Here is a 26,118-nt window from a genome sequence, read left to right on the forward strand (position 1 = left end):
ATTCTTTCTTTCCCGTCGAGCGTCTTGGTTCTTTCTTTCCATTTGACCATTATCCGGGTTGTGGTAGTAACAAAACTTCAGAAGGTTAACATATCCTGCTATGCTCTTCAACCAAATTCGTCATTATTTTTTCATCTTTCTCTTGTGAACCCAACATCTGAGTTATCTTCTCAACGTCGTCCTTCACTTCTTACAGTAACTATTTATCGATGATCGTTATTTTTTTTTCCTTGGACTATATGAACGAGCCAAATAAAATAGTTATGTATTTTTTCTTTTTCTTTTTTTTTTTTGATAAAAAAAATATTTATTTAAGTGTTGAAAAAAAAACTGCAAATATTAAAAATAATGTCAAAAATTTTTTTTTTTGAAGAATTCCTCAAGAGTTTTTTTTGAATAATAGTTGGGAGAAAAAAAAAAAAAAAGAATTGAAGTTTCAACCACTTTGTATTAGAGATCTAGACTAGACTAATAGAAGATAATTTTTCATCAATCAGAACCTGACCGATAATGAAGTATATATATGATGAATCTAATTAAGCTTATATGATTTTTTATAAAACAAACAAAAATAAAAAAAATGCTTTTTCCTTGAGAATATGACATATACGCATATTTACTAATATGAAAGTAAAATTAATTTGATTTTTTTTATATATTTAATAACCACAATTGTAAGACCAAATTTTTTCAATCTCACCAGAAATTTAATCAGTGTATTAATTAATAAATTTGAAATAAAAGTGAATTTTTTTTTAACAACATAGAAAAGTAATAACATATTTATTTCAAAAAAACTTATACAACAATTAAATTAAATAACCAATATTTAAATAGATAAATGGGTAATTATTGTATCAGTGAGATATACTATAATTATATTAAAGATCCGAGGTTAAAGTAATGTTATTATAGAAAAATGTATTCCTAAAAGGTATTATTGAAGACAAATGGGTAGCTTTTGATCTAATTCTAACGGGTGGGTTTTCAAACCATTTTTTATACTAACTCTCGAACCGAGTTTAGTAAAATCTTTCCCACCAAAACTTGGAAGAAAGCGGTTTGAGTTGAGAACGTTTCACGGGCCTAACCAGGTTTCCCATGGCGGCACCCCTACTTTGTTCTCACCTAAAATCCTAAAAAAGGTAAGACCAGAACCTGGCCTTTGAGTGTTCGTGTGATAGTGAGGATTATGACATGTACTAAATAATGTGATAAATATAAAATAAGATAATAATAATAAAAATACATCGCATATATTAAAGAAATAAAACAAATAAAACAAACAAGCAACTTAATACAAACCACATCTTGGATTAGCTTGATTATCCCCAGCAGAGTCGCCAGCTGTCGCTACCGGATTTTTCAGGGGCACGAACGCCAGAAGCTAAATCGGTTAATAGTTGTTCCTAATTAAAACTATTTTTTAGAGTCGCCACCAATCAGAATTAAGGCGTGATGGGACACCGGAAATGGTGGAATTTTAACGGATAAGGGGGTCTGCGAAATAGAGATTTTTGGTCCGTTTGTCGGTTACGTGTAGGGAAGAAAAACTTGATTAATCACCCTACCCCGCCCAAATATTGGTACTAAAAAAATGTGGTTTTTGTGTTAAATTTATTTGATTTATCTCAATTTGATTTAACGTTACATAAATATTAAATACCTACGACATTAATCATGTAATTAATTAAATTATATGCCTTTATTATATTATGAAAGTACAAATAAAATTGAGATAAATCAAATAAATTTAACACAAAAACCACATTTTTTTAGTACCAATATTTGGGCGGGGTAGGGTGATTAATCAAGTTTTTTTTCCCTACACGTAACCGACAAACGGACCAAAAATCTCTATTTCGCAGACCCCCTTATCCGTTAAAATTCCACCATTTCCGGTGTCCAATCACGCCTTAATTCTGATTGGTGGCGACTCTAAAAAATAGTTTTAATTAGGAACAACTATTAACCGATTTAGCTTCCGGCGTTCGTGCCCCTGAAACTGCTGGATCGTTTGAGATCAAGCCTCATGATTCAAATCCTTAATCCTTCCATATATAGTCTCGCAATTCATTTCTATTCAAGATAGAAATGTTCGTTCCCCTCGAATATCTTAAGATCAAGTCTCCAGGATTCGAACCCTAATTATATCGATCTCCTGAGATCAAGTCTCGGAATCAATGACTGTTTACGATAAGGCTACTTTGAAAGCGTGCAAAATGTATATCTAGAGCTACTTTATATATCTTTATTGCATAAAGCTATATAAAGGGGGGCAACTGTAGATACCCATTTTGTCCGGGGTAATTTCTCATTTTTTCTTATAATTTTACATTTTTAAACCAATTTATTTCATAAATATTTTTATTGTAGATATTTACTTAATAAACTAATATTTGTAAAAAAGAATTGAAATTATATATATAATCCCTAAAATCGGTTGAATGTTTATGTTATAAGGATTAAATCGATTGATTAAAACGACCATTATTAATTAAATGAACGTTATTTCTTTTAATTAGATATGAATGAAATGATGTTTAATTTTATTGATGTAGTTACAAAAAAAATCTAAAATGTTTAAATAATAATAAACAGAATATCTTGTTAAATAACTTCAGAAATTATAAGATTTCAGGGGGTCAAAACCTATTCCAACAAGCCCAAATCCAGAACTCAAGGCCAATCAAGCACAAATCCAAATCAACTCTAATTAGGCTGTATTAACACTTTATTAGTCCTTAATTAATTAGAAAATTCTCTATATAAAGAAAGGGGCCAAGCATAAGAAAAAAAAAAAAAAGGGAGACAGAAGAAAAGAAAAAAGAGAGGAAGGAGAGGGTCAAAAAAAGCATGTGGGATATGTCAAAAAGAAGCAGAAAAATAAGATCATATAAGCCATCTTCTTTGTCTTTATTAGTTCTTTTCCTCTACTGTTTTCAAACTCAGTTATTCATCTACTTCTACCATTTTTAAAATAACAATAAAATTTATTTTCTTCTTTTAAGCTTTTAAAGGCTGAGTTTTTAAGAAGCCAGTATCTAAATACAAAGATCTAGTTCTATCTTTCTTATTATTTCAATATTTTTCTTATCTTTTTCTGATCTAGTGTATATCATTTTCATCCCATTTTCCTTAAAAATGTTAAAGATGTAAGGGGATTCACAGATCTGGAAAATAGGTTCTACTTTCCAGATCTGGAAATCCCAGCTTTGAAATATTCAGCCTTTTTTGTTATTGCAATCCTCTTCTCATTCATCTATCTCATTTTCTTAAAAAAAAAACATTAAAGATGCAAGGGATTCCAAAAGATCTGGAATATAGGTTCTACTTTCCAGATCTGGAAATCCCCTGCTTTAGAAAAATCATATCATTTGTTATTTCACTCCTTTTTATCTTTTTTTCTTAGCCATTGTATCTCATCTTCATCTTCTTTCATTCATTCACTGTTCGACTCTTTTGCTTCACATTAAAAATACATTTATAATGCAACAAAAAAAATGAGGTTATACTCTTCCTCAGATCCAGACCAAAAAAATAAGAAAAAAACAGAATCTACAACTAAACCAAAACCAAAAGATAAAAAGGTTTCTGAAAAGAGTAAAACACGGCATCTCCGTTTCAGATCAACAGCAAGTCCTTTTTCTAAGGAAAAACACAGAATGTCACAAATAAGGGTCTTTGTTTTCTTTAATCTGTAGTAAACCCATGAGTCACCACCAACCTGCAGTGCGGGTCCAACGAACAAAAAAAGAAATAAATCAGTGACATTTCCGTTAACGACGAAAATACGAAAAGGAAAAAACGCAATAAACATTATTTACCTCAGGAGAAACCAGATCAGGGGTAGATCGGACCTCTAGGGAGCCGAACGATGGCCGTCCGCCCTCTGCAAGGGCCGCCCGTCTGTAAACCCTACGGACAAGGTAGATCGGAGAAGTTTAGCTCCGTTTCACCTGCAAAAACCGAGGAAGTTTAGTCACCGGGACGTCGGACTTGAGCCGAACCAAGCAGAGAAAAGATTAAAGAAAAAAAAACTCACCGACTGAACCTCCACCACCGATCTCCCTCCGCTAGGAAAGCCATCGCAGATCGTCGGATCAACAGAGAAGGAAAGAAGGATGGCGACCGTGGCTCACGGGTCTTCGAAAAGGAAGTTGAAGGATGAAGATGGAAGAAGCCATGGATAGTAAAGAAGCTTTAGATCTTCTCGAAGGTTGAAGAAGATTCAGAAATAGAGGCTGCCAAGGGAGAAGGTGTTAGGGTTCTGGAAAAGAGAAGAAAAGGAGAAAAAGGTGGAGGGAAGTCGGAGAAGCAAGTGAACGAGAGGGAAAGGGACGCCATTGTCGAAGCTTTGAGCTTCCAGGCTTAGGGTATCCGAGAAAAGAAGAGAGAAGAGGAAGAATAAGGAGATAGGTGGCTGGCAATCTAAAGATAAAACCCTAAAAACTCAAATATTCACCCTACTATTTTAGATTCCCAAATTACCCCCGCGAAATCTCGTTTTGATACCTTCCTTTTCCATAATTTGTGAATTCGGCCCCACATCATTCTAACTGTTTAGATCAAGTCCCTCCGTATTACATTTCGCCCCCTCCCTGTTTATTTATTCTCCAATTCGACTCTTTTCATTTTTGTTTGTTTCAATTTAGCCCCTCCTAATTACATTTCGCCCCCTCCCTGTTTATTTAATTCTCCAATTCGACTCTTTTCATTTTTTATTCTGCAATTTAATCCCCCCATGTTACCTTTAATTTCCTTTGATAATCCAAATTGTAATTAAATCCCTCATGTTTTAATTAGGTCCCTAATTATTTGAGTTAAGCTAGATTAGGCCCTCTTTTAATTGTCTAAAATTCTAATTTAACTTTCCAATCCCTTTTAATTCATTTCTAATTTGGACCCTTCATCACTTAATTTCATATTACTTACATAGTTCAACCAATTTATTTTCACGTAACATATGTGTTATATCATTAGTAAAATATCATTTGTTTTCATATGGTTAAATTTAATCTACCTTTTTCTTTTACGAAAAAATAAACGATTTGATTTATAGCTCTATGTCATAGAGATATAAACCAAACGTGTACACTATAAAGTTAAGATGAATCGATTTATATTTTTATGTCATAGAGGTATGAAAACGATAATAAAAAAAAATAAAAACTTAATTAACGTGGAATGTTTCAATTTATATGTATGTGCTACAAGGGTATAAAAAATAAAAAAGGGTAACATGATAGTTCGTTATTTCTATGTTATAGAAATAAGAATTAAACGTTACTAAATAAACAAAAACTGAATGAGTTAATTCACAGTTCTAGTATGTTATAGGAATATGAATTAACCATTACCCAAATTATATAAAATTAAACGTTTTAATTCGTAGTTATATGTTATAGAAATGCGAATTAAATGTTGTCCAAATTATTAAAATTAAAAGGATACAATTAATGATTTAACGTTACATAAATATTAAATACCTACGACATTAATCATGTAATTAATTAAATTATATGCCTTTATTATATTATGAAAGTACAAATAAAATTGAGATAAATCAAATAAATTTAACACAAAAACCACATTTTTTTAGTACCAATATTTGGGCGGGGTAGGGTGATTAATCAAGTTTTTCTTCCCTACACGTAACCGACAAACGGACCAAAAATCTCTATTTCGCAGACCCCCTTATCCGTTAAAATTCCACAATTTCCGGTGTCCAATCACGCCTTAATTCTGATTGGTGGTGACTCTAAAAAATAGTTTTAATTAGGAACAACTATTAACCGATTTAGCTTCCGGCGTTCGTGCCCCTGAAAAATCCGGTAGCGACAGCTACTGTAGATACCCATTTTGTCCGGGATAAATTATCATGTTTTTTCTGATTTCACTAGTTTAAGCCGATTTATTTCGTGAATATTTTTATTGTTGACAATTACTTAATAAATTAATATTTGCAAAAGGAAACTGAAATTATGTATATAATCCCTATAATCGATTAAATGTTTATGTTATAAAGATTAAATCGATTAATCAGGATGTTCATTATTAATTAAAAGAATGTTATTTCTTTGATTAAATATGAATGAAATAATGTTTAATTGTATTAATAGAGTTATAGCAAAAATACGAAACGATCAAATTGTAAAATAGTAATTAATTTTTTAGTTGTAAATTCTCGGTTCAGTGGTTAAAAAACAGAATAAAATCTATATACTAAATGTTTATGTAATGAAAATAACAAATATGAATGAACATTATATCTTATTAAATGGTTTGAGAAATTATAAGGGTCCAAAAGCCCAAATCCATATCCAAAGCCCATAAGCTATCCATTAATATTTGCAATACACTAAACTAACTAATGGAGTTTAACACTAATTAATAAGTACTTTATGCTAAATAATTGAAGAATCTGCCTATATAAAGAGGCTTGTGGACCCAAAATAAGGGGGAGAAAAAACAAAAGGAGAAGGTCATTTAGGAAAATCTGCAGCTCCTTCTCTCTTGCTGGTCTTCCAAAAAGGTAAGATCATCCTTTCCCTTTCTATTCCTGTCACTTTCTGTTCTGTTCCTTTGTCACTTTCTGTTATATTTATTGTTGTATATTTCCTTTTTGTTTTTTTTATCAACCTACTTCATCTCTTCTTGTGATATTCATCTCTGTTTTTTTTTCCTTTCCAAAAGTAGAAATTCTTGACCATTAAAACCTTAATGGTTCTGTCTCTAGGTTCTAAAGACAAAAATCATTAAAGTTTCCATTAATGGTCTCAGATCCATGTCTTTAATAAAGAAAAAGATGAGGCTTTAATGTCTAAACATCAAGGGAAAGGCATTTAAAGACATTTTTCTGGTTTCCAGGTTCTGGAAGCCAAACAAAAGGCCTCAGAAATGCCTAAGATCAAAGGATCTGGAAAATATACCTATTTTCCAGATCTGAAAGAACCCTTTGAGATGTCTAAACACTAAAGTCTACTCCTTTGATCTTTAGTGTAAAAGCCAGAGTGGTGTAAAAGATCAAAGGAGTAGACTTTAGTGTTTAGACATCTCAAAGGGTTCTTTCAGATCTGGAAAATAGGTATATTTTCCAGATCCTTTGATCTTAGGCATTTCTGAGGCCTTTTGTTTGGCTTCCAGAACCTGGAAACCAGAAAAATGTCTTTAAATGCCTTTCCCTTGATCTTTAGACATTAAAGCCTCCTCCTTTTCTTTATTAAAGACATGGATCTGAGACCATTAATGGAAACTTTAATGATTTTTGTCTTTAGAACCTAGAGACAGAACCATTAAGGTTTTAATGGTCAAGAATTTCTACTTTTGGAAAGGAAAAAAAAACAGAGATGAATATCACAAGAAGAGATGAAGTAGGTTGATAAAAAAACAAAAAGGAAATATACAACAATAAATATAACAGAAAGTGACAAAGGAACAGAACAGAAAGTGACAGGAATAGAAAGGGAAAGGGTGATCTTACCTTTTTGGAAGACCAGCAAGAGAGAAGGAGCTGCAGATTTTCCTAAACGACCTTCTCCTTTTGTTTTTTCTCCCCCTTATTTTGGGTCCACAAGCCTCTTTATATAGGCAGATTCTTCAATTATTTAGCATAAAGTACTTATTAATTAGTGTTAAACTCCATTAGTTAGTTTAGTGTATTGCAAATATTAATGGATAGCTTATGGGCTTTGGATATGGATTTGGGCTTTTAGACCCTTATAATTTCTCAAACCATTTAATAAGATATAATGTTCATTCATATTTGTTATTTTCATTACATAAACATTTAGTATATAGATTTTATTCTGTTTTTTAACCACTGAACCGAGAATTTACAACTAAAAAATTAATTACTATTTTACAATTTGATCGTTTCGTATTTTTGCTATAACTCTATTAATACAATTAAACATTATTTCATTCATATTTAATCAAAGAAATAACATTCTTTTAATTAATAATGAACATCCTGATTAATCGATTTAATCTTTATAACATAAACATTTAATCGATTATAGGGATTATATACATAATTTCAGTTTCCTTTTGCAAATATTAATTTATTAAGTAATTGTCAACAATAAAAATATTCACGAAATAAATCGGCTTAAACTAGTGAAATCAGAAAAAACATGATAATTTATCCCGGACAAAATGGGTATCTACAGTTGCCCCCCTTTGTATAACTTTATGCAATAAAGATATGCAAAGTATCCCTAGATATACATTTTGCACGCTTTTAAATGTTGTTTATCTTAAATAGATGTCGGTTCCAAGACTCGATCTCAGGGGATCCATGTGATTAGGGTTCGAATCCCGAGGACTTGATCTCAGGAGATTCGGAGGAAATAGACATTTCTATCTTGAATAGAGATGAAACTGCGAGGCGAGATCTCGAAAGAATATCCTGATCGAAAATAAACAGAATTGAATCCTGAGGCTTAATCTTAAGGGATCCGAAAGGAACAAACATTTCTATCTTGAATAGAAAAAGATTGCGAAACTAGATCTCAAAAGGTACAACAAGATTGAAAATAAAAGAATCGAATCGTGAGGCTTGATCTCAGAGGGTTCTACAGAACAAAACGTTTCTATCTTGAACAGAAATGGAGTGCGAGACTAGATCTCGAAGGAATAATAAGATCGAAAATAACAGAATCGAATCGTGAGGCTTGATCTCAGAGGATTCTACGGAACAAATGTTTCCATCTCGAAATAGAAACGAATTGCGAGACTAGATCTCAACGGAATAACAAGATTGAAAATAAAAGAATCGAATCGTGAGGCTTGATCTCAGAGGATTCTACGGAACAAATGTTTCCATCTCGAATAGAAACGAATTGCGAGACTAGATCTCAACGGAATAACAAGATTGAAAATAAAAGAATCGAATCGTGAGGCTTGATCTCAGAGGATTCTACGGAACAAATGTTTCCATCTCGAATAGAAACGAATTGCGAGACTAGATCTCAAGGAATAATCAGATAATAACAGAATCGAATCATGGGGCTCGATCTCAGAGGATTCTATAGAGGGAGGTTTAGATGGGATGCTGAAATTTCCACTTCGCGACTACATCGTGAGCATCCATCTTCTTGTGAAGAACTATATAGTCCTTTTGGCCCAATGGGTTACACCGTCGAGCAAGGACGGTTTTGATCGAGGATGATTTTCACAAGGACCTATACATTTGTGAAAGTATGGCGTGGTGGATACATGTGGACTCGACATTTCTTTAAGTTCTATATTTATCATGCATTCTATACACCATAAAAGAGGCAACTAGTGCGTGCAGTGACTCTGAGGAAAAAGACGCACATATGTTTTATTCCGTGCGGTATGATGCATGGCAAGCAAATTTACTTCATTTTTGTTTATCTCCTTTTTTCAGTTTCTTCAAACGCCCGAAGGAATGCCCCGAGCAGGGATCATTCACCCCGGACTCATTTATCCGAAGCCCCGATTGTTCTAAGAAGTAAGTTTGATTCCCTCCATACTATTGGCAAATGTTTGTTTATGCTGCCCAAAGCGGTCCCTATTGACCCTCGTCTTCTCCACTCCATCATCCTTCTAGAGTTGGGGCTATCATGGGAATATGGTCCTGTATGAACGTTCTTTCTTTCATTATGGCGCAATACAATTTTCGAGGCTCGATCGCTGCTAATTCATTATTCAAACTTCATCCTTCCGGGCTGTTAAGGCAGGAGCGAAATCTCTTACAATCTTCCCCTTTTGTGTAATAATATTCGTTAGCATCATGCTCCCCTTTTTTTCATAAAAATTCGTCAGTATTATGCGAGAGAAAAGAAAACAAGAGTATAAAGAAAAGACTTTTTTTAAGTGAGCGTAATTACATATTAAAAGTATATACGTATATAGGGCGTATTCATGGTTGACAGAGGATCAGAGATATTTTATTTTTTATAGAATCATGCGTTATTCAAATATCAGGATAAGATGTTTGACAATCGTTTGACAATCCTAAGCACAATTATGCAAAATATTTCTTGACAGAATCAGAATTTACGGGGTTCGGCAACTCGTTGCCATCCATGTTTGTCAACGTCAACGCCCCTCCGGTGAACGCCCTCTTCACCACATAGGGGCCTTCATATTTTGGGGTCCATTTTCCCCGAGGATCTAGGTTCTTTAAAATAATCTTCTTAAGCACCAATTCCCCCTCTCGAAACTGTCTGGGTCTCACCTTTTTACCATACGACTTTATCAGTCTTCTTTGGTATAGTTGCCCGTGGCATATTGCTGTCAACCTTTTTTCTTCAATGAAATTCAGCTGGTCATATCTTTTTTGAGCCCATTCCGAATCCTCTATCCCTGCTTCCATCATAATCCTTAATGACGGAATCTCGACCTCTACGGGTAAGACAGCTTCCATACCGTATACTAGAGAGAAGGGAGTTGCACCAGTGGAAGTCCTAGCCGTGGTTCTGTACCCGTGCAACGCGAATGGTAACATCTCATGCCAATCTTTGTAAGTCAAGGCCATCTTTTGCACGATTTTTTTGATGTTTTTATTTGCGGCTTCAACAGCGCCATTCATTTTCGGTCTGTAAGGCGTGGAATTATGATGTTTAATTTTGAAATGCATACACATTTCTTCCATGGTTTTGTTGTTGAAGTTTTTCGCGTTATCCGTAATGATGCGCTCGGGTAATCCATATCTGCAGACGATGTTATTTTTCATGAACTTCGTTACCACTGTTCTGGTTACACTAGCGTAAGATGCAGCTTCAACCCATTTGGTGAAATAGTCAATGGCGACGAGGATGAAACGATGGCCATTCGAAGCCTTTGGTTCGATAGGCCCAATGACATCCAAACCCCACATTGAAAAAGGCCAAGGTGCCACCATTACATGGAGCTGTTCGGATGGCGCGTTCATGTCATCTGCGTAAATTTGGCATTTGTGGCACTTTCGGACATATTTGATGCAATCAGATTCCATCTTGATCCAATAGTACCCCATCCTTAAGATCTTCCTAGCCAAAGCATGTCCTCCGAGGTGGGTTCCGCAGAACCCTTCATGTACCTCTTCCACTAGCTGCTGATTGTAAGGAAAGCATACACATCGGATTAAAGTGGTATCGTGATTCCTTTTATATAAGATGTCTCCGCTTAGGAAGAAACTTGTAGCCAATATTCTTATCGCCCTCTTATCATTATTAGTTGCCCCCTGGGGGTAGATCTGTTCCTGTATGTAGTTCTTGATATCATGATACCATGGTTTCCCATCGGCCTCCTGTTCTATATTCCCACAATAGGCCTGGTCTTCATGCAACTTAATCTTGATGGCCGGTAGTTTTTGACATTTCTCTAGTTCAAATGCGGAGGCTAAGGTTGCTAATGCGTCTGCCATTTGGTTTTCCAATCGGGATACATGTTCAAATTTGATGAAATGGAAACTTTTGATCATTTCTTGTATATGCTCTTGATATGGGATGAGTTTACTATCTCGAGTTTCCCACTCCCCATTAAGCTGGTTGATGACTAAAGCCGAATCTCCATAAACTTTCAAATTTTTTATTCCCATTTCTAACGCAGCTCGGACTCCTAAAGCGCATGCTTCATACTCAGCCGTATTGTTGGTATTCTGAAAACATAGTCTTGCTGTGATAGGGAAGTGTTGACCTTCTGGTGATACCAAAACTACCCATATCCCATGACCCATGGCGTTGGACGCTCCATCGAACCTCATTGTCCACACGTTAAGGGGATTTTCATCTATCTCGACAGCCACAATGTCTTCATCTGGGAAGGACACCTCCATCGGGTGGTCATGTTCCACGGGGTAATCAGCGAGAAAATTCGCGATCACCGAGCCCTTTATTGCCTTTTGAGCCACATATACAATGTCATATTCAGACAATAAGACTTGCCACCTGGCCAACCTTCATGTTAATGCAGGTTTTTCGAAGATGAACTTAACCGGGTCCATCCTGGAGATCAAACACGTAGTATTATTTAGCATGTAATGTCTCAATCTCTGAGACGCCCAGGCTAATGCCGCACAAGTCTTTTCTAGAGGGGAATATCTGGATTCGCAGTCGGTGAATTTTTTACTGACATAGTAAATGGCATGCTCTTTTTTCTTTGTTTCGTCATGTTGTGCCAAGAGTGCACCCATGGAATTATCGTGCGCCGTTAAGTAGAGCAACAACGGCTTATCCGGATTAACGGGCTGCAATATCGGTGGATTTTGCAAGTATTCTTTTATCTTGTCAAGGGCTTTTTGACAATTCGGATTCCATTTGGAAGGATTGCACTTCCTTAGTAACTTGAAGATCGGCTCGCAGGTCGAAGTTAATTGAGCTATGAAACGAGCTATATAGTTCAACTTCCCTAGGAAACCTCTCACTTCTTTTTCCGATTTTGGGGGAGGCATCTCAAGTATCGCCTTGATTTTGTCTGGGTCAACTTCAATCCCCCTTCTACTCACAATGAATCCTAGGAGCTTTCCAGAAGTAATGCCGAACACGCACTTCGAAGGGTTTAGTCGTATTTGAAATTTCCGGAGCCGCTCAAAGACTTTCCTTAGTACGACCACGTGATCTTCATTTGCTCGCGATTTTGCTACCATATCATCCACGTATACCTCCATTTCCTTATGCATCATGTCATGGAATATAGTGACCATCGCCCTTTGGTACGTTGCCCCTGCGTTCTTTAACCCAAACGGCATCACCTTGTAACAGAAGGTTCCCCATAGGGTTACGAAAGTTGTTTTTTCTCTATCTAGCATATCCATCAAGATCTGGCTGTAGCCTGAAAATCCATCCATCAAGGATAACATATGGTACCCGGCGGTGTTATCCACCAATACGTCAATGTGGGGTAACGGAAAGTTATCTTTCGGACTGGCTCGATTCAAATCCCTGTAATCTATGCACATCCTTACCTTTCCATCCTTTTTTGGAACTGGTACCACATTTGCAACCCATTCTGAATAATTAGATACCGCTAAAAAGCCAGCATCAAATTTCTTCTTCACCTCCTCTTTTATTTTTAACAATGTTTCCGGCTTCATTTTTCTCAATTTTTGTTTCACCGGTTTGGATTCAGGTTTTAGCGGTAACTTATGCACCACAATGTCTGTATTTAGACCGGGCATATCTTCATACGACCATGCGAACACATCCTTATATTCCTTTAATAAGCTTGCTAGCCTTTCTTTGATGTCTTGGTCCAAAGTTCCATTTATCTTAACTTCTATGGGCTCCTTTTCCGTCCCTAAGTTTACTACTTCTAGGGCCTCAGCTTGTGGTTCCATGGTTTTCTTTTCTGCTTCTAACATCCTTTCAATTTTTGTAGGGATTTCTTCCTCAATTTCTCCTTCAAAGTCCATTTCATAGACCGAATTATCGAAATTGCCAATTGGTTCATAATTATCATGATTGTCAAATACCTCATCACTGCTCCTGAATGCACACATCATAAAAGGAAAAAGAAAAAAAGAAATAATAAATATTGGTATAGATATATGAAAAGACAAGAAAGATGGTCGTAGGTGTGAAAACTTGCACTTTATTGAATAACTTTTTATTGAAAAAGAAAAGGGCGCCAGATAACATTTCATTCTTTAAACCTTAGGCATAATTTAAAGAAATTAACGCTTATTATTACTTTTTTACAGGAAGATCATAAGTTTTCCAATTCTGGAGCTCTCCTTCACAAACAGACACCCAGTCACTTGGTCCTGGATCACCCTCGTCTTTCCCTATCACTGAAATGACCATCGTCCCGTCATTTAGCGAGAACCTCCCCTTACTTATGAAAGCACTGCTTATGGGAGGAAACTCCCTTTTATCTTCATTGACCTCCCTATTTTCCAACCTAGCAAGGCGGGCTTCTCTTTTTTGTTGTTGTATCTTCCACCTTTCGTGCCTAGTAGCGTGGTATCCCAATCCTACTCGAAAGTAGTTTGCCAAAGGTTCCAAACAATCAGCCCTTCCTTGATTATCCTTTCCTAAACCTCTTTGCGCCTGATAATGGCTTCTTATCATTTCCCTGGCCATTGCCATTACTGCCTTAGAGTGTCGGGGCATAAAAATTTGCGGCCCTTTGGTAGTATAGGCTGCGCTTGCAACCTCGAAGGTCTGAAATGAGCTTTCGATTGACTCTTCGGCGACGTCGATGTAAGGCATCGAAGGGCATTTGCTTATCAAGATATCCTCCTCCCCAGATACCTCTATTAGCTTCCCATTCACTATGAACTTGATCTTTTGATGTAACGAAGACGGGATCGCTCCTGCAGAATGGATCCAAGGTCTTCCAAGCAACAAACTATATGCAGGGGTGATGTCCATGACTTGAAAGGCGATGTTGAATGTCACTGGTCCAATTTGAATTGGCAACTCCACATCACCTATCACCTCTCTTTTAGTTCCATCGAAAGCCCTGACTAGAACGTTGCTAGGCTTTATGTATGAACTATCCACGGGCAATCGAGCTAAAGTCGATCTGGGCATGATATTGAGGGATGACCCATCATCAATCAACACCCTTGCAACAGCGTGATCCTTGCATTTAACAGAGATATGCAGCGCCTTGGTGTGCCCCGTACCCTCCATCGGTATTTCATCATCTGTAAAGGTGAGATAGTTGGATGCTACCACATTACCTACTATATTATTCAGGTTCTCCACCGATATATCATGGCATACATATGCCTGGTCCAAAATCTTGAGTAAAGTTGCTCTATGGGATGTTGACGACATTATCAATGACAATAAGGATATGCGAGCCGGTATTTGGTTCAATTGTTCAATCACTCTGTACTCGCTTTGCTTTACCAACTTTAGGAATTCACAAGCTTCATCCTCCGTAACAATTTCCTTAGTGGATGACTTATCTGAGGTATCGAATTCTTTCTCCAAAGGGTCCTCTACCGTATCACCCTCTTTTGCTTTTCCTTTTCTACGCCTTTCTGTATTTTCTCGACGTCTCTTTTCTACTTCCTCTGATGTGAAACACCGGCCACTCCTAGTCATTCCCGTCGTTCCAGAAATGTCAGCCAAACCCTCCACGTGACTGGTACTACAATTTTATGGTACTACCATACTATCATACTTCCAAGGTACTGCCCGTGTACTCTCAAATGGGAAAGGAGTTGGAGCCTGAATGATCAACTTTGTCATGAAAGTAGATTCAAGATCCCCAACGAGAGCTGGTTGCCTTCCATCATAGTTAATCACTATAGGAACCGGCAATGATGATTCCTCCCTTTGCACCATGTTCACACCTGCTACTCTCTGACTCGATGCCTCAAAAATTAACATCTTCGCATCCATACATTCTTGGACCTTTTGCTTGAACTGATCGCATTCCGTGATTAGGTGTCCCACTTTCTCCGCGTGATAGCTACATGTGGTTCTCCCTTCAGGATGTTCCTCGAGTAGTCCTATTTTGCACATTATGCGGTATAAGTGTTCCATTGGCATCATTATTTCCTCTACTTTGGTCTTGACCAAGCAATGATCATCATTCGTCACCGCATTCACTACCTTTGCATCATGGTTAGGAAGTGGATTCTTATTCACGTCTGGTTTCTGATCTCGTTGATTGAACTTTAACCATCCCGCTTTGACCAGTTGCTGAACTTTTCTCTTAAAAGCAGTGCAATTTTCGATATTATGCCCTAACACTCCCGCATGGTATTCACACTTGGCATTAGCATCGTACCATTTAGGATATGGCGGTGCCATGGGTTCTATAGGACTAATTGACACCTGTCTGCTTTGGAGTAGTTGGGGAAGCAGTTCAGCATACGTGATAGGAATTGGATCAATCGACTCCTGGGGTCTCCTGGCCATGGTGTTTTGGGAAAAGTTATTCCCCTGATTGGAAGTATTGTTCCAATTCCTTTGTTGCGAACCCCCTGCGGCGTGTGCAACAAACCCATTTTGAGGTATGTTTGGGGTGAAAGCGCTTGGTCCCTGAGAGAAGTTAGAATATTCTGTAGATGGATACCCGTGAATCATATGTGTCTCCTCTTCTTTCTTTTTTCCTACGATACCCTTCCGAAAAGCATTCTTGTCTGGCGAACTACTCTCTAATTTTCCCTTTCGTATGGCCTGCTCTATCCTTTCTCCCGCCACAGCAAAATCAGAAAAGCTCCCAGTTGTGTTGGCTAACATCATGTTGTAAAAGGGTGGTTTAAGAGTATCCAAAAAGCTAGATATCATTTCTTTATCGGACAAAGGTGGGATCACCTCTGCCGCCTTGTCTCTCCATTTCTGGGCATACTCCTTGAAGGTTTCAGAATCTTTTTTCTCCATGGTCCTCAGATCCTCTCTATTAGGGGCCATATCCATGTTGTGTTTGTATTGCTTCATGAAAGCGTCTGCTAAGTCTTTCCATTTGCGAATATGAGCTCGATCAAGTTGGGTATACCACCTTAATGCCGGCCCCTTAAGGCTTTCTTGAAAAATATGCATTAAAAGCTTATCATTGCTGGCGTAGGCTGCCATCTTGTTGCAGTACATTGTCATATGAGTTTGTGGACAAGAAGCCCCTCTAAACTTCTCAAATTCGGGAGATTTGAATTTGTAGGGTATCACGATATCTGAAACCAGACAAAGTGTCGTAGCGTCTGTGGTTCCATTGACCCCTTCGATGGCCTTCAACCTTTCTTCCAGCAGACTCCTTTCAGTAGCAAACTTTCTCAATTCATCCCTTATTTTTACGTCGTCAAGATCTGGGACGACGGGTGCTTCTTGATGAACCTCTTCATTCCTCGGTATTTCAATAAAAATAGTATCTTTCTTTTTCCCGTGAGAGGAAGAAGAGGTCCCAGCGCCGTGTGATTCAGGCGCTTTTTGAGTCTCTGTTGTTGATTTTCCTTTCACAATATCCATTAGTTGAGTCATTTGACCCTTTAGATCTGCTAGCCCAACCAACTTAGCCATTTGTTCCTTTAACTCTTCCATTTCTTTCCTCATTTCTTCATATGCCTCTTCGTTCATCATTCTTACTCTCGCCCGGGTTTCGTAAAAATGAGCCAGGGGTGATTATATCGTTCTTGGCGAACTGCTGGCGTTAAAATGAATTGTTAATTAAAATCTTTATTTTCATGATTTATGTATAGCAAGGAGAGAAGAAAGAAAAACCAATGACATGCAGACAAATACTTATATGAAGATTACAATACATCAAAACAAGTTTTCTCACACAATATCCAAAATATGACATAACAGATAATATTCAATAAAATCTCGATCAGAATCTTCATCCGTGATTGCCATAGAACTCTAGTTCTCTGATGAGTCCGTCAAGATAACATGATAAACTAACTCCACTAGCATCGGCTATCACTAGCTGGTCTTTGAGTTGTGCTAACTCTTGTGCTATGCATCGAGCTCGTGCCGCAGTTTCCCTGAGAATGGTCATGGCCCTCTTAATTTGTTCCTTCGTCAAGTCTCCTTGTTCTTGATGGAGTTTATCCTGATCATACAGCCGTTGCACATCGTCCCATATGCTATTCACTTGTTGCTGGCTAGACTGATATAAAGCTCTGAGTTCCCGGATCTGGTCTTCATTCTCTCGAAGTTTTCCGGTTGCTTCCCCAACACAAAGTTGGTGTTTAAGAGCTGCCTCATCTCGTTCATGGATTACTAAATCCCTTTCATAAATCGCTGCATTCCTCTCATGGATTACCAAGTTCCTCTCGTGGATTGCCGAGTCTCTTTCATGCTCTACATAAGCTATTCTCCTTTCTAACTCCTCTATCCTCATTCCCATCATCCGTTCCTCAAGCGCTTCAAACCCATCAATTGCCATAGGCTGAGCGTCAACAACTTCATCTAGGTTGGTGGATCGAGGCAACTCGTTAGATTCAAAGACTTCATCCTCTTGCAAACATAGAGTGACTTCAGCCGCAAACCTTTGGTGCCATGAAATATATTCTCCGGTAATGCCCCCGGTCTGGTCCCGATTTGAGATAACTTTCAAGTTTTCCCAAGCTTTTATTACGGCATTGACTTTGTCCTTCGTGTTTGTTTCTCCATAAGTGAAGTGGGCTTGATCCAGACCGTACGTAGTTGGAACAAATTGACGAGATCTGGCCTGTCTTCTTACTAAGCAAGGGGCGTATCCGGTTCCTCCCCATGGACCTAACAAAGGTACCCAAAGGAATTCGCCACAGCGATATATGGTGTGAAGCTTTTCCTTCCAAGCCGGTAACCACACGATGTCGGACGAGTCTATTTTCTGAAGGAATCTAGACCATTCTTTTTTCGATGGACGTTTCTTTGGCCATATAGCTTCCCCAAAATCTGTGACATAGTTCTTGTACTGGTTGTAACTCTTATTGTATTTTATTTCTGGGAAGCCAAAGCGCTCCGGGCAGTGAAAATGACTTAGAGCCCATATGCATAGCAGTGGCGCGCACCCCACGAACCTTCCACCTCTATTGATTCTGCAATAATCTAAAGAACGGAAGGTTTCCGCTAATATCCCTATTACATGGTTTACACCTTTAGCACCCTGAACCACCTTTGAGAAGTAGACAACAACCGCTGAGTCTACCCTTCCTAAACATCTTGGAAATAGCACTAGACCATAAAGTAATAAAGCCAACATCCGAGTTCCATTGTCATTGCAAAGATTATCTACTGCAAACGCCATCATCTTAGGTACACTGAATTCTCGATCTGTTTCCCACCCTTCTATATCCTTGGCTTGAAGCCCTATCAATCTGGCTAGCTGTTTCTTTGCCTTTTCATTGTTATTATAAGCGAAGAGTCTGCTTTCCTTGGTCAGCGGGATATGAGTTAAACAGTGGTACTCTTCTAGGGTGGGAGTCAAATCGTTCATACCGAACATGAAACATCTGATGCTAGGATTCCAGAATTGGACCAATGCCTTAAGCATAGTGGGGTGAGTTGGTACATATATCAAGTGTCGTATCCACCCATACTCATGGGAGAAAGCCCTCACCACTGCAGCTGGTAACATCCCAAATATGTTTTTTTAACTCCTCTAAATCATTTTGGTTGAAATCTGTTTTTACCCGGTCGGGAGTCACATTTACAGCCGCAACATCTCCTAGCCTTTGTTGGCTCTCTCTTGACCATGTCTCCACTGCCCTTTCTTCGAATATTTCGTAAGTAGGTAATTCCATTGAGATTTTATTGAATATCCTGTGTTATGCATATTTCAGATAAAGGGTTATATAAAAACAAATAAAAAAAAATAAAAAAAATGTATAAGTGATGATTATGCATGGTTGAATGATATGCGCCTCTTATTACGATTAAGATATAACAAACAGATTTCCCAGGAAAAGGATATCATTCATAACGATAAGGTATCACATATTTTTTGAAGAACATGTGAAGGATGACTGTTCCTTCATCTAGACTAATCCCTTTTTACACTTTACCCCTGTGGTAATGGGCCCTAATCGATAACGTTTGAACAGAACTGATACTAAGACGTGTCATCCTCCTCCAAAAGTTATCTTTACAAAATATTTGCCCCATCATGTGCATCTATCTGAATGAAACAAGGGTGATTGGTCCCCCTTTTTTTTCTTTTTTCTTTTTTGGAACTCATCACCCATTGTTTCATTTTTTACAAAATCCTACATTCCAAAGGGGACTTCGACAAAATGATATGGCCCTAAGAAGTAATCGGCTGGCTTCAACCTTTCCTTTACAAAATATCTACTAATATATGCATCTACTAGAATGAAATGATAAATGGCTATCTTCATCATTTTCTCTATGAAGATCAATCCACTATCATCTCGCTTTACAAGGCTCCTAATTTATATATATAACAAAAAAAGAAGGATGAAGGCTCGTCTTTCTTGTTCAAGGCTGTATTCCCCTTTGTCATCTTCACCCTGCTGGGAGGACACTACCAATCTGCCTCAAGGGCTTCTTGAAGCCCTCCGATCACAATATCATCATTGAGGAATTCGAAAATATCCTCGGGTAACTGCTCGTGACGCTCCATGTCGAGTTCTTGCATGACTTTTCCTGGTGCTGCTTGGCCTATCGGAGCCATCAAAGGCTCAACATTCTGATTGATTTCAACTCCCAAAGGTTGGCTACCATCACCCATTTCCATGGGTTCCTAATTAGTGGACTCTGAAGACGCCACCTCTTGCTCTCTCGGATCCCCCTCTTCGTCCTCTTCTTCGCTATCCTCTTCTGGCTGGGATCCTCCTTCCTCATCATCTTCTCCCTCTTCACTGTCCTCTTCTGATTGGGATCCCCCTTCTTCATCATCCTCCCCACTGTCATAATCAAATGGGATCGGCTCCCCTGCGTTCATTGGCTGGTCGTGTTGGAGTATGTTCTCATCTTGGATTAGGTCTAAACCGTTCATAGCTAGCGGGGCCGTGTAGTAATGAGTTGCTGCGTGCCTTTGCGAATTTATCGCCCCCAATGGGATGACTGAGGGGAGAAGCTTGACCCTACCATCAAAATGGTAGTTTATGGGATTCAACAAGGCTAGAGGCACATCATCAATATGGTAATTGTTATACATCATCAACCTTTGCTTGACATCCAGCCAAGCATGCTTGTTCCTAATCGGGTCTTGCATGGGGTTGATGGCATAGTTGCTCTCCAGATGGACTACATATCGATTTAGGATGTGAATCCCATCCTCCCGCATTTCTAGCTCCTCCCTGATGTCAAATACAAGAAGCCCGTATGGGAGATTCGGGGCGACATGGAGGATCTCGAGCCACTCCTCATAGTCCCCGTACTTCAAAAGCCAATCATTAAAATAAGAGACGGCCCAGGGGTTTTCAATCCAGTAGTGAATACAATGTATCATCCATGCCTTGTCTAAAATGAACCCCATTTTCCCAGCTCGAGAGAGGTACCATAGTAGTGAATAAGCTTCATACGGAAATCCCAGCATATCCTCCGCTGCCGTATAAAAGCAGTTCAAGTGTGGGAAACTAGGGTGCCAATCCGTGAACTTGACTGGGGCATTATGTATCCCATAATGATGAAGTAGGATGTTCTGGTGAGTTTCGACCATCTCTCTGGCCCTATCTTCTAAAACAGCTCGGGTGATGTTTATCATAACGTCAGGGGGTAGCTCATTGTCCATAGGAACGTTCCCTATCGGGTGATCCATTTTCCTGGTGAAATGTGTTTGTTATATCTTTAATTTTAATAAGGGGTCATGCATATGTATGTACACATGAGGTAGCATACGGGTGGCAAAATATCACGCAAGACTGTATTGTACCATATTTCTATTGATATATATATATGCATGAGTGAGTACCTAAACGTTTTTCCTAGAGGGTAATTGCTATTGGTAGCTTTGGTCTAATTCTAACGGGTGGGTTCTCAAACCACTTTTTGATACTAACCCCCGAACCGGGTTTAGTAAAATCTTTCTCACCAAAACTTGGGGAGAAAGCGGTTTGAGTTGAGAACGTTTCACGGGCCTAACCAGGTTTCCCATGGCGGCACCCCTACTTTGTTCTCACCTAAAATCTTAAAAAAGGTAAGACCAGAACCTGGCCTTTGAGTGTTCGTGTGATAGTGAGGATTATGATATGTATTGAACAATGTGATAAATAAAAAAAATGACATAATAGTGAAAATGAAAATACATCGCATATATTAATAAAACAAAAAAAAAAAACATACAAAACAAACAAACAAATTAACACAAATCACATATTAAATTAGTTTGACAGGTCCCCAGCAGAGTCGCCAACTGTCGCTACCGGATTTTTCAGGGGCACGAACGCCGGAAGCTAAATCGGTTAATAGTTTTTCTAATTAAAACTATTTTTTAGAGTCGCCACCAATCAGAATTAAGGCGTGATTGGACACCGGAAATGGTTGAATTTTAATGGATAAGGGGGTCTGCGAAATTGAGATTTTAGGTTCGTTTGTCGGTTACGTGTAGGGAAGAAAAACTTGATTAATCACCCTACCCCGCCCAAATATTGGTACTAAAATATGTGATTTTTATGTTAAATTTATTTGATTTATCTCGATTTTATTTACTTTAAATATAGACGTATAATTTTATTAATTTTCGATAGCGTCTAATTTATATTTCTATAACATAGCCACATAAATTACTTCGTTTACCGCTCTCATACCCCTATAACATAGACGTATAAGTTGAGATACTCCGTTTGAATTAATTTTTTTATTTTTTTGAATCACTTTCATACCTTTATGACATAAAAGTATAAATCGATTCGCGTCAACTTTGTTAGTTTCGTACACGTTTAACTTATATCCCTATAACATAGGGTTATAAATCAAGTCGGTTAATTTTAGTTAATTTTTATCTTAACCGATTTTTTTTACACCCCCATGACATGGACGTATGACTCGGGTTGTTCGTTTTATTAATTTTGTTTTAGACCAATTTTACATCTCTAAACGTAGACGCATGGATGAAGCGGATAATTATCGGACGGACTAATTAGTATGCAAAAGACCAATCAGTATGAAAACCATTTAATTAAATCGAATTGGTCACATTGAAGCATGATGTAGTAGTAATCATTAAGATAGGTAAAGAATAAATTATGCAGGACTTAATTAATTCCAACAAGCTTATTATTTATTAATTTGAACCTATGCAAACTAAGCCCATGAATCCAATTAAATTGAGAATGACCCGTCTAATTAATATGTGAAGGAGAAGTGGGACATTAAAACAAAATCTATCAATTTGTTTTCACTATTATCTAGGCCCAAATAACTGATTTCCGGATTCTTTTTATTTAGCCCAACCTTTAACCCTAATTTACCCTAATATAAATACCACTATACTAACCATTTTTGACCTGGCCTCCCTCTTTTACTCTTTGGTCGACAGACAAGCCTCTTCCCCTTATAGACTCCTGCTATTCACCCCTCTCAACCCTAGTCTTTTCCCTCTGCTCTTTCTCTTTTCTCTTTCGCAAAGAGTTGCGAACTCCACCGCCTAGGCTTGCTCTGCCGCCCCCTTACTCGGCCGATGATGGAATCGCTGCTGTCCCGACAGCAACGGAGCGTCCCCCTCCTTCTCTCCGTCTTCCGTTTCGAAGCCGGAGCGCAGGGTCTCTCTTGCGTTTTGCACAGATCCGTTCAGATCTGTCCGTCCGTGGCTATATCCTTGGTAAGTCCTCGCTTTTTCCCCTATTCCCTTTCTTTTCTTCCTAGTTTCGAGCGTGTCGGTCTGATGGCCATTTCTTTTGGCGTTTGCAGGCGAAACAGAGCTGATCCGCCTCTGATCCGCGCCGCTTAGGGAGTTTATAGGCGGACGGCAGTCGCTCGACTCCTTAGGAGTCCGACCCACCCCCGATCTGGTCTCTCCTAAGGTAAATCATGTCTGAGGTATATTTCTTTTATTTATGGACCAGAGGACGCGGGGATGGTTTTTTGTTACGAATATTGTGCTCAACTTGTATTGTGATGACATTTATGGGGTTTTCCAGATTCGTTAATGAAGAAATTTGTCTCCTACTAATTTGTAATGCGTTTTTTGTCTATGGTTGTGAAAAAGGGTCTTCTTTTTTATAAAGTTGGTGTCTTTATCTTTGGTTTTTGGAGTGAAAGCGCTGAATCTGGTGTTATTGTGAAAAAAGGGTCTTCTTTTTTATAAAGTTGGTGTTTTATCTTTGGTTTTTGGAGTGAAAGCGCTGAATCTGGTGTTATTGTGAAAAAAGGGTCTTCTTTTTTTATAAAGTTGGTGTCTTTATCTTTGGTTTTTGGAGTGAAAGCACTGAATCTGGTGTTATTGTGAAAAAAGGGTCTTCCTTTTTTATAAAGTTGGTGTCTTTATCTTTGGTTTTTGGAGTGAAAGCACTGAATCTGGTGTTATTGAGAAAAAAGGGTCTTCCTTTTTTACAAAGTTGGTGTCTTTATCTTTGGTTCTTGGGCTTTTAGGGCTTTCACTGTAATAAAAATGTCATCTTTTTTTTTATTTATAAAGCTTCTGTCTTTATGGGTCTTAGGGTTTTCATTGTAATAAAAGAGTCATCTTTTTAGGATCCTGTGTGTTTTTCGAAAAAAAAGGCTCTACCTTTGTAAAGTCTCTATTTTTATTTTGTATGGTTTAGTTAAAGAAACCAGAGTGGTGTAAAAGATCAAAGGAGTAGACTTTAGTGTTTAGACATCTCAAAGGGTTCTTTCAGATCTGGAAAATAGGTATATTTTCCAGATCCTTTGATCTTAGGCATTTCTGAGGCCTTTTGTTTGGCTTCCAGAACCTGGAAACCAGAAAAATGTCTTTAAATGCCTTTCCCTTGATCTTTAGACATTAAAGCCTCCTCCTTTTCTTTATTAAAGACATGGATCTGAGACCATTAATGGAAACTTTAATGATTTTTGTCTTTAGAACCTAGAGACAGAACCATTAAGGTTTTAATGGTCAAGAATTTCTACTTTTGGAAAGGAAAAAAAAGCAGAGATGAATATCACAAGAAGAGATGAAGTAGGTTGATAAAAAAACAAAAAGGAAATATACAACAATAAATATAACAGAAAGTGACAAAGGAACAGAACAGAAAGTGACAGGAATAGAAAGGGAAAGGGTGATCTTACCTTTTTGGAAGACCATCAAGAGAGAAGGAGCTGCAGATTTTCCTAAACGACCTTCTCCTTTTGTTTTTTCTCCCCCTTATTTTGGGTCCACAAGCCTCTTTATATAGGCAGATTCTTCAATTATTTAGCATAAAGTACTTATTAATTAGTGTTAAACTCCATTAGTTAGTTTAGTGTATTGCAAATATTAATGGATAGCTTATGGGCTTTGGATATGGATTTGGGCTTTTGGACCCTTATAATTTCTCAAACCATTTAATAAGATATAATGTTCATTCATATTTGTTATTTTCATTACATAAACATTTAGTATATAGATTTTATTCTGTTTTTTAACCACTGAACCGAGAATTTACAACTAAAAAATTAATTACTATTTTACAATTTGATCGTTTCGTATTTTTGCTATAACTCTATTAATACAATTAAACATTATTTCATTCATATTTAATCAAAGAAATAACATTCTTTTAATTAATAATGAACATCCTGATTAATCGATTTAATCTTTATAACATAAACATTTAATCGATTATAGGGATTATATACATAATTTCAGTTTCCTTTTGCAAATATTAATTTATTAAGTAATTGTCAACAATAAAAATATTCACGAAATAAATCGGCTTAAACTAGTGAAATCAGAAAAAACATGATAATTTATCCCGGACAAAATGAGACTTGATCTCGACTAATCCAAAATTTCATAAATGGTGTATAGAATGCATGATAAATATAGAACTTAAAGAAATGTCGAGTCCGCATGTATCCACCACGCCATACTTTCACAAATGTATAGGTCCTTGTGAAAATCATCCTCGATCAAAACCGTCCTTGCTCGACGGTGTAACCCATTGGGCCAAAAGGACTATTTAGTTCTTTGCAAGAAGATGGATGCTCACGATGTAGTCGCGAAGTGGAAATTTCAGCATCCCATCTAAACCTCCTTCTATAGAATCCTCTGAGATCAAGCCTCACGATTCGATTCTGTTATTATCTGATTATTCCTTGAGATCTAGTCTCGCAATTCGTTTCTATTCGAGATGGAAACATTTGTTCCGTAGAATCCTCTGAGATCAAGCCTCACGATTCGATTCTGTTATTTTCGATCTTATTATTCCTTCGAGATCTAGTCTCGCAATTCGTTTCTATTCGAGATGGAAACATTTGTTCCGTAGAATCCTCTGAGATCAAGCCTCACGATTCGATTCTTTTATTTTCAATCTTGTTATTCCGTTGAGATCTAGTCTCGCAATTCGTTTCTATTCGAGATGGAAACATTTGTTCCGTAGAACCCTCTGAGATCAAGCCTCAGGATTCAATTCTGTTTATTTTCGATCAGGATATTCTTTCGAGATCTCGCCTCGCAGTTTCATCTCTATTCAAGATAGAAATGTCTATTTCCTCCGAATCTCCTGAGATCAAGTCATCGGGATTCGAACCCTAATCACATGGATCCCCTGAGATCGAGTCTTGGAACCGACATCTATTTAAGATAAACAACATTTAAAAGCGTGCAAAATGTATATCTAGGGATACTTTGCATATCTTTATTGCATAAAGTTATACAAAG

At 37.5% G+C, this 26,118-nt stretch overlaps 1 long non-coding RNA gene and 1 pseudogene across 1 annotated transcript; both read right to left on the minus strand.

The window, feature by feature from the left end:
• Nucleotides 1–3,569: 3,569 nt before the first annotated feature.
• LOC136219015 (uncharacterized) lies at nt 3,570–4,108 on the minus strand. Its single transcript, XR_010684019.1, has 3 exons — nt 4,046–4,108; nt 3,828–3,959; nt 3,570–3,727 (listed from the first exon to the last, which is right to left on the minus strand). It is a non-coding gene; the product is annotated as an uncharacterized lncRNA (long non-coding RNA).
• Nucleotides 4,109–9,994: 5,886 nt separating this feature from the next.
• On the minus strand, nt 9,995–16,985 carry LOC136217424 (uncharacterized; annotated as a pseudogene).
• Between the last annotated feature and the right edge of the window lie 9,133 nt (nt 16,986–26,118).

The sequence above is a fragment of the Euphorbia lathyris genome, chromosome 2 (genome assembly GCF_963576675.1).
Source record: "Euphorbia lathyris chromosome 2, ddEupLath1.1, whole genome shotgun sequence".
NCBI classification, from domain to species: Eukaryota; Viridiplantae; Streptophyta; class Magnoliopsida; order Malpighiales; family Euphorbiaceae; genus Euphorbia; species Euphorbia lathyris.